The sequence below is a fragment of the Lipotes vexillifer genome, unplaced genomic scaffold, assembly GCF_000442215.2.
Source record: "Lipotes vexillifer unplaced genomic scaffold, Lipotes_vexillifer_v1.1 scaffold325, whole genome shotgun sequence".
Taxonomy (NCBI): domain Eukaryota; kingdom Metazoa; phylum Chordata; class Mammalia; order Artiodactyla; family Lipotidae; genus Lipotes; species Lipotes vexillifer.
The window spans coordinates 3,216,352-3,225,827 of NW_006799313.1; positions in this window are offsets into that span (position 1 = coordinate 3,216,352).

Consider the following 9,476-nt stretch of genomic DNA (forward strand, 5'->3'; position numbering starts at 1 on the left):
CCTCCGGGCTGGGTCCAGCTCCCCTCCTGTGTGGCCCCCACTGCCCCCTGTACTTGCCCTAACTTACTGCTCATCACGCTTTGGCATAAAACCTCTTCCACGTGCCTATCTCTCCCTTCAGACCAGTGGTCACCAAACTTTTTGATCATACCTTCCTACTAGTAAAATCGCTTTGAGCATATTTACTGATAATGATAAAATCTGGACTACTATCAATATAAATAGGAAAGCTACATCTTTCTTCTATTTGAGTTAAAGAATAAATAGAACTTTAACTGATGTTTTCTCTCGGCCTCTCAATAGCGATCTTGAGAACTCACTGACCACTCTAGGCCAGGAATTCTGTGAGGGACTGAAGGGGTTTGATTCCCTCTGAATTCCCAGAATCTGGGACAGACCTGAAAACTTAGTAAATGAATTCGTTTGCTCCACACACAGGGAGCACCTCCTGTGGGCCAGGCACATGCTAGGTAGGCACTGAGCATAGAATGCCTGGCTGCTTGCCTCACGGATCCTACAGACTGTTGGGTAGGCAGACAAACAGGACTGGCCAAACAAGTGTAACAAAGTGGCTGACACAAACACTGTGCAGAATGCTCTGTCCAAAACCAATGAGTCAGGACAGCCTCAAACAGGGGGGTTTAATCCGCTCTGGGGGGGGTCCGAGAAGGCTTCCCCAGGAATATGCTGCTTCAGCTGAGACCTGAAGGATGAGCAGAGCTAACTAGGTGAGGGAGGAAAGAGCACTCCCGGCTAAGGAAACTGCGTGGACAGAAGCCCTGAGGCTGGACAGAGAAGCCTAAGTGCCGGGGACTAACAGAGGCCGATAAAACAAAATGAATGAACAAGCTCCAAGTTCCTCTCCACCCCTTTACTCCTCTCTACGCATCGAGACAGACTCTGCCCCCCAGTTCGTGCCTCTGAAGGGGTCACTCGGCCCTGCTACGTGCCCAGCCACTGAGCCAAGCAAAGCACGTGGGCTCTCTTGCCTCCCAGCCAGTCCTGCCAGCCAGGTGTATGTTCCTTGCGAGAGCAACCTGGACAATCCAGAACCACAGCCACAAAACCTCTTCCCTACTGGAGCTCTTTTGACCCCAAGAAGGGAAAATTATTTACAGTGATGCTTCAGGTGAGTGTTTAAATAGCCCATGACTTTAATAATTAAAGATAAAACCAAGACTGTGGGTTGTAATGCAGGCTGGCGGGCTGTGGAGCCTCCTGCTGCAGCAGCTGTCTCGAAGAGGAGCCGTATCTTCTATCAGTGCCCAGGCATGACTAACATTTCCCAGTTCCTAGGGGGAGTCCTCGCCCCCTCACACCTGCCGGTGCTGGCTCACTAATGCACCACGTCCAACTAAAGGCCCCACAAAGCAAAAGTGAAATAGTCCTAAAAGGCCTGAGACCGTCTTGGCCCAGGCTCATGGGCCTGGCAGCCTAATCTTCAGCAACCACCACAAAACCCTGCGGAGGCCCTGGGCTCCCTCAAGTCCCAGCTTTCTCCAGCTACTCTATTTTCTGTCCCTGTTGGGATTTTGCTTTCTCTGGAGCCTGATTCATTCTGTCCTGCTTAAAGCAGCCCAGCTCCCGCTTTTGCCTTGACTTCTCCCTCGAGATCCCTGGCCCGCTCTCAAGCCCACTGCCTGGGCCACTGGGGCAGCAACTCATATCTCCCCAATCCAATTCCAGCCTTTCTTACCTCATCCCTGCCTTCCAGATCCTGCCTGCTGTGCGCACTGTCTATAAAGAGAGGCCCAAGCACAGACGGGTCAGCAGTATGTATGCTAGAGCAGCCTTGCAAAGACCCCCTAATAGCGACGTACCATGAAAATTGTTCCCATTTTCTCTCCTGTTAATCTGTTACCAGCAGCTACAACCTCTGACCATCAGTCTGTGTTTGTGGGAAACAGTCACCCAACACTGGATCTGCACTGACTAAAGACCAACTGAGTGGAGAAAAACCTGCAAATGAACTATTTATTTACACATCAGACAAGGGAACTGCTCACATGCACAGCCTCCAGGTTCCATACACATTCCGGGGATTGGCAGTGACTGTTAGGATTTCACACGGTATGTCCTAGTGACCCTTCATACTGGGAGACCAAGCTCAAAGGTGGGCCTACAGGCAGGTGTTAATAATCGATGTATAAGGCATGATATAAATGAGTAATGAGTTTCTGCGTCTCCACCCATTTCTGTTACAACTGCCATGAGCTAGAACATCCCCACGATGCTGAAAAGTCAAGGCCCAAATGGGAATGAGATCAGCAGAGCAAGGTATAGGTTAAGGTACGGTAGTCAGTATTCCTGCTCATTGGTATTGGAACTCAGGCAGTACTTTTACGGCACGTTGAGAATCCAGGTTGCCAGGAACAGACTGCTCACAGGTCATTCCTGGGTCGATCATTACTACACGCCTGACTTCTCAGGTCCACCGCTGGCCTCTCTCTACTACCTGCCACATGGGTTATGCATCTCTAGCTGTCCTCACTACCCCCACGCCCCACATACTTGGTCACACTATAACCTTCCTACTCAAAACCCAAAACAAACTTGAACGCCTGCCAGGGAAGAGCCCAGCCCTCAGGGTGTTAATGAGGAAATAAACTCCAGGAGGGCGGGGCCTATGTCTACATTGCTCACCAGCATTTGTTTAACAAGTGAAATGAGACTGTGGTTATTGAAGCACTTCTTAAACAAAAGTTCCACGTGCAGGCAGGGATTCACCTCTCAAACGGGGCACCATCCCGTCCCTGGGGCTAACAGCAGAGCTCTCTTTCTCTTCACCCTGCAAAATGGGCACCTCTGGAACACGAAGCTACATTACATGGACCTGCTTGCAGGACTGAGCGATAGTGGGAATGCAAATCATCAAGGGATAGAAACCGCTAAGAAAAGACCAGGATCCAACCGAAAAGACCAGGATCCCTTCTCTCTGCTGCACTTCTCTGGCACATACCTCTGCTCCACAGGGGTAGTGGCAAACATCTCTGACCTCATCCTTCCACGGTGGAGATGTCAGGGGTGGGGGGAGAGGGGAGGAATGTTTGGGGACCAGAGAAACGGCTGTGGGTAGAGGCAGACCAGGAGGAAGGAGACATCAAAAGGATTCTTGTTCCGAGTACCGGTCACCAGCACTGCAGCTGGGACGGCTTCAGGAACACACTGGCATTTTCACATCAGCTCACGTGACCGAAGCAGCCCCTGGCTTAGACGTACTCAGTTATGTGTCCCTCTCCAGGTGGTCAGTCAGCTCTACAAACACAGCTTTGCCTGCCAGTGTTTTTTCCACTCCATGGTCTCCTGTTTGAAAACGCCCCCTTGACTCTGCCAATAACGTCTGTCCCCTTCTCATTCTCAATACAGCAACCAGAATTACTGAGTGATTACTATGTGTCAGGCACAGCTCTAAAGACTTACACAGTCCTGTGATGTAGGCACTACTGTTTTCTCCATGTTATAGGTGAGGCAACTGAGGTACAGACTAGAAACTTGCCTGAGGGAGCAGCAGAGCCAGGATGGGGGCCCAAGCAGCCTGAGCGCAGAGATCACACGCCTCGTCACTCTGCTCCCCGACCTCACTTCCGAGACAGAAGAGCCAAGCTCCAAGGTAAGAGATCTGCTCCCAGCTCAGGCCCATCAGGCCACATGACCTTAAACAAATGGCTTTTCTGTGCCTCAGCTGCCTCGACTGTGAAACAAGGCTGATCACGGACGCCTGGTCTAGAAACAGAGACTCTTAGCTCTGTAGTCCAGCGTCGCCTACGAGAACATCCTGATGTGATGGAAAGGTTCTCTCTCTGTGCTGTCCATGGGGCAGCTGCTAGTGTCATGTAGCTATGGAGCACTTGAAATGTGGCTAGTGTGACCGAGAAACTGAATTTTAAACTGTATTTCACTTTAATTAATTTAAACTTACATAGTCACATGTGGCTAGTGGCTACCATACTGGAAAGTTCAACTCTAGTCTATAAATTCCAGGATGGCAGGTGCCACTTCTCTTTGGTCACTGCTGTATTCGCAGAGCCCAGCATAGACCCCAGCCTATGGTTGGAGCTCAGTTAGCTATTTGTTGAACAAATCAAAAGCAAAGGACTTTTCAGGTGCTCTAATATGACTTCACTGACACCCAAGCATTCATTCTTCAGGTTCCCTGCCCAGTGGACATCTAATCTCAGCTTGCCCAGGAGCTCAGGCCTCCCAAAGCAGTAAGAGAGGGAGCAGCTCTCAAGATGAAAAGCTACGGAGACAAATCTTCTAAAAGTTCTACGGAGCTAAACTATCTCCCTGAAATTTCTACTTACTAGTCCTGGCACGCTAGCTCACAGGTCTGGGAAAACCAAAATAAGTTATGAAACAGCCCTTAAACATTTTTTTTTTTCCTTTTTTGCGGTACGCAGGCCTCTCACTGCCGTGGTCTCTCCCGTTGCAGAGCACAGGCTCCGGACGCGCAGGCCCAGTGGCCATGGCTCACGGGCCCAGCCGCTCCGCGGCATGTGGGATCTTCCCGGACCGGGGCACAAACCCGTGTCCCCTGCATCGGCAGGCGACTCTCAACCACTGCGCCACCAGGGAAGCCCCCTTAAACAATTTTTTAAGATTTTTTTTAATGTGGACCATTTTTTTAAAAAGTCTTTTATTGAATTTGTTACAATATTGCTTCTCTTTTATGTTTTGGTTTTTAGGCATAAGGGATCTTAGCTCCCCAACCAGGGATCGAACCCAAACCCCTGCATTGGAAGGTGAAGTCTTAACCACTGGACCGCCAGGGAAGTCCCAGCACTTAAACGTTTTTAAATACAGGATTATATCTGTAAGTCACTTTCTTAGTTAGTATGAGTCCAATCCTAGATCACTGTAAGGCTGGTTAAACAACTACATGACTGAGATCTGTGTGTGGGGAACAATCCTCCAGTGTCAGGGCTGTGGCCCAGGACTGCTATCTCCGCTGACTTAATGCATTCAGTCCCCCCCTCCGCACCTCCATAAGTGAGCCGCGGCGTATACAGCTAGACTCCCAACGAGCGAGGCCCTATTCTCCAAGCAAGGTTTGGGGATCCTGGCAGAGCAACTCACGTTTTCATGTCTCCTTGATGTATTCTTTCTAAGTGCAAAAATCTAAGTTTCCATACATCTCCTATGAGCTCAGGACTGTGGCAGACCCAGGAGATACAAAGAGAGCTATAATGTAAGCCCTCACCAGAGGCCCATATCTAGAAAGGGTAAGAGGTGCAATCTGCGGAGAATTACCCCGCGCAAGTTACTGAAGTACGATCAGGAGAAAGACATATAAACCAAACACCATCAACTCAGTGTGACACATGCCATACCAGACACATGTACAAAATACTGAACTTAAGAGATACCCAGAGGGACCCTGCGCCGTGCCTTGAACACAGCAGGCGCTCAGGGCAGTGAAATGAATCAAATCTTGACGAACAGCCCCTTTAAAGGCTGAAGAAACCACAACTAGATGTGTTAAGTGACTTCTCAAGGTGACCCAAGTTGTTAGTGATGGGGCTGGAGATGGCACCTGGATCTCATCACTTACCAGCCCAACAGTCTATAATCCATCTCATGGCACTTTTTATCCGACCCTGCAGAGGGAGAGTGGCAGGGTCTGCCCACTGCTTGTTATTACATCCATCTCAGAATAAACAATGGATTTCTTTTTGTACAACTGTATGTTGGGGATTCTTGAAATCTGAGGACCTGCTGTATGTATACCATCTTAGAAACATGAGTCCAATCATTTAACAAACATTTCTTGGGAATATACTGTATATCAGGCACCTGTTTAAAGGCTTGGATAAAGAGATGAAACGAACTTCTGGTCAGATCAGAACAGCCACATTTATCTCTGCTCTCTCCCAGAACCCCACGAAAAGGCAGCAGAGGAATCTGTTTTTTAATGGAAAGGAGACGATGGCTGATGAGATATGTTAACAGAATTCTGGAAGAGACAGAGCCGATTGCCATGCGGTCGCTGATTCGGGTTTCTGCTTCATCTGTTCTGCTGAGTGCAAGTAGGGGAGAAAACCACTGAACAAATGGTGACTTATGTCACAGGAACAGGAGAAGGCTCACGAATGGGGGGCACCAAGGACTGTGAGGGGAGAAGCAGAATGGGACTAGAAAGAGGGGAGCCTGCAGAAAGTTGGCAAAAGGAGCAAAAAGATGCCAGGGTCTCTCCTGCAATCTGCTCAGTCTGGTGACCTCCCTCCCTCAGCCAGCAAGAGGTGGAGGTTCACTGTTTAGGCAACTACACCAGAGACTCTCTGGATTCAGACACAGTTGAGGGAGAGACACAGCTGAGGGAGGTAGGGAGAGGGGGGACAACTTTCTGAAAACAAATGGACTGAGTGAAAATCTGCATACCAGACAGGGTACCCAGCCTCCTTCCCCCTCAAGGCTCCCAGGAGGAGCAACAAACAGGCTATTACACCCCCAGGCACACTCCTCTCCAGGAAAACCCAACATTCCCAGAGAAAAGATCTATACGCACTGATGTCTAGGTGTCCCCAGTGGAAGAAAGGGAGGTTCTCTAATGCATGAGGTTCACAAGCCCCTTTCTTGTTGCACAGGTGCCCAATCAGCATTTTGGTCTCCACTCTTAAAATATAAATGGACAGTCAAAGATCAGCATGCATGGAAGGATGGTTCCAATAGGAAATACAGTAACCAAAAGAAGCAGAAAAAAAGGACTTGGAGGAAACAAAGACAATGCAGGGGAAGCAGAAAAACACCAAAAAACAAAATACAACACATATAAGTGAGTTTACTGCACCCATGAAGCAAGAACAAGATGCTATTCAAAACAAAAAAAGAAAAATGAGCCTTCAGAGAACTAGCAAATTCTAGAAAGTAAAACATGCAAAAATGTTTCAAGCAAAACCATGAAAGCATAAATTAAAAATTCAAAAGGGTTACTAAGGATAAAGCTGAAGATGCCTCTCAAAAGTAAAACAAGGGCTTCCCTGGTGGCGCAGTGGTTGAGAATCCACCTGCCAATGCAGGGGACCAGGGCTCGAGCCCTGGTCTGGGTGGATGCCACATGCCGCGGAGCAACTAAGCCCATGCGCCACAACTACTGAGCCTATGCTCTAGAGCCCGTGATCCACAGCTACTGAGCTCACGTGCTGCAACTACTGAGGCCCACGCGCCTGGAGCCCGTGCTCCGCAGCAAAAGAAGCCACGGCAATGAGAAGCCTGCGCACCACAATGAGGAGTGGCCCCTGCTCTCCACAACTAGAGAAAGCCCGCACACAGCAACAAAGACCCAACACAGCCAAAAATAAATAAAATAAATAAATTTATAATAATAAAAAGAAAAAGTAAAGTAAAATGGAAAACAATAAAAGATTTTAAAATTACAAACTTGACCCAGGATGTCCAGCATCCAAGTAATAGGAGTTCCAAAGACAAAACACAAGAAAAGGGGAGAAAAGGAAATTAACAGAGAAAAATATAAGAAAATGTCCCCAAAATGAAGAATTTCAGTCTTCAGATCAAAAGAGCACACCAAGGAGCCAGCATGATAATTTTTAAAGCAAGAACAATCCAAATACAGGGAAAGAAAGAGAATCCTAAAACTTTCCACAAGAAAAATGCAGGTTACCCGTAAATGATCAAGAATCAGAATAGCATCCAAATTCTGACCTCAATATTGGAACCTAGAAGACAGTGGAGCAATGCCTTCAAAACTAAGGGAAAACGGCTTTCAACCTAAAATTCTAGACAAATCAAACCACCAATTAAGTGTGAATGTATAATAGAATAAGAACAGTTCAGACATGCAAATGTGAGGTGATCAAGTTGTACAGACCCTCTCTCAGAAACTCCTGAGGAATAAATCAAGAAATAGGAAACAGAGGATCCAACCCAGAGCAAGGTGAGGGAATCCCCATGATGAGTCATGCCCCAGGCCTAGAGGTCAATCAGCAGGGAATAAAGGTGAGGGATGGAGGCCTCCGGGAGGGAGGTCTCCAAGGACAAAAAGACTGTAGTGAAATAAAAAGGAACTTGTGTTGTTATAAAACAGAGATATTTTAAAATGCCGTCAGAAACACTGGGAATTAGTAATAAGTACAAAGGAAACTAAATAGGAAAAAAAAGCAATTATTAACTCAAAAAAATAAAAAAAGAGATATACAAGAAAGGAAATTTCATTACAGTACAACTATAAGGCTCAGCCATGAGCACTATTTACACAGTCAAAATAACATAAGTATTGACTACCGTTGTAACCAAAAACTGTGACATAACCACACTGGGAGGACATGAAGAAAGGGAAGTATGTGAGGAGAGGAGGAGTGAAGAGGGGAATAAGGGCTCCTCTAGTCCATAGCAGGACAATAGCCATATCAAGAGAAACAGCTAAAAGGGTCGGAAGTGACTATGGTAGACAGAATAATGGTCCCTCAAAGATGAAGATGCCCATACCCTAATCCCCAAACCCATAAGCATGGTACATGGCAAAGGGGAATTAAGGTTGCAAATGGAATTAAGGCTGCTAATCAAACGAACTTAAAACAGGGAGATTATCCTAGATGATCCAGGTGAGCCCAAAGTAATCACAAGGGTCCTTAAAAGTGGAAGAGGGATGGAGAAGGGAGTCAGGAAGATGTGACTATGGTAGAAGGTCAGTGATGCATGGGAGGACTCAACCGGCCATTGCCGGCTTTGAAGATGTTGGAAGGGGGACATGAGCCAAGGAATGCAGGCGGCCTCCAGAAAGTGGAAGACGCAAGGAAGAGAATGCAGCCCTGCTACCATCTTAATTTTAGCCCAGTGAGACCCTTTTCAGACTTCTAACCCACAGAACTGTAATTTAAATTCGTGCTGCTTAAAGCTACTACATTGGTGATAATTTGTTCCTGCAGCAACAGAAAATCGTGTTCCGTGACTAACCCTGGGGATCATCCTGGATCACCAGGATGAGGAGGGCTGACACAGCTTTCTTTATAAGGCTTGCAGTGTTATTTGACTTTTTAAACTATATATATATATATATATATGGGCTTCCCTGGTGGCGCTGTGGTTGAGAGTCCGCCTGCCGATGCAGGGGGACACGGGTTCGTGCCCCAGTCCGGGAGGATCCCACATGCCGCGGAGCGGCTGGGCCCGTGAGCCATGGCCGCTGATCCTGCATGTCTGGAGCCTGTGCTCCACAACGGGAGAGGCCACAGCAGTGAGAGGCCCCCGTACCGCAAAAAAAAAAAAAAAAAAAAAAAAAGAGCTGAAATAAATTCTCTCTTGCCAGATCTCACAATCTGGTAGAGAAGACAGGGAAACAGCTACTGCAGAAAGGCAAACACAGGAAGAAAATAGCTCTTTGAGACATGAGGGCGTCTGAAAGGAGTAGAAGTCAGCCGGGCAAAGGAGAGACAGGCCTTCCGGGGAGTGGACAAAGACCAGGGGGACGTGTACGAGTTCTGAATGACGGGACATCAGTGGGTCTGGCAGAGTCAGCAGGA